The sequence below is a fragment of the Cystoisospora suis genome (genome assembly GCF_002600585.1).
Source record: "Cystoisospora suis strain Wien I chromosome Unknown contig_6744, whole genome shotgun sequence".
NCBI classification, from domain to species: Eukaryota; Apicomplexa; class Conoidasida; order Eucoccidiorida; family Sarcocystidae; genus Cystoisospora; species Cystoisospora suis.
This window is the reverse complement of record NW_027159531.1, coordinates 3,273-3,819: the sequence shown is the minus strand read 5'-3', so window position 1 is coordinate 3,819 and position 547 is coordinate 3,273.

Below are 547 nucleotides of genomic sequence, written 5' to 3'. Positions count from 1 at the left end.
TTTTATGCAGTTTCGATTAGAGCATTGCTCATCACTGTCTCCTTTTGATTAGTCTCTTGACACGACCCAAACATACAGGCAGGGGAAACCACGAGCGCCATGTATGGAGTTTAGCTACTTGATGAATAAGAAAAACGAGGGAGACGTCTTCAAACTCTAGAACATATGAGACTCTTATTGATGCATGAAATTGAACTACTAGCTATTTCGTACAGAAAACAGAGGCAAAACTTCATCCTTGTTCAGAAGCCAATCTAAGACCTCACACAACCTCTACTTCTTCATTGGCATTTGNNGGGGGGGGGGGCTAAATAGAGTCATGCTGTTGGCTACATCCTGTCGGAAAGGTCGTCGATATCCATACATATATATAGAAAGGCCTAGTTCAACTAAGCTGCTTTTCTTCTCCCTGGATGGAGGAGACCTTTGAGGCTCGTCAAATAGAAGAGACGCTAGATAACGAATAGGAGTTTGCTTCTCCTTCTCAAAACTTTTGGTTGTTCTTTGAAGAGATTCTCAATCACATAAATATGTATATGTATATATA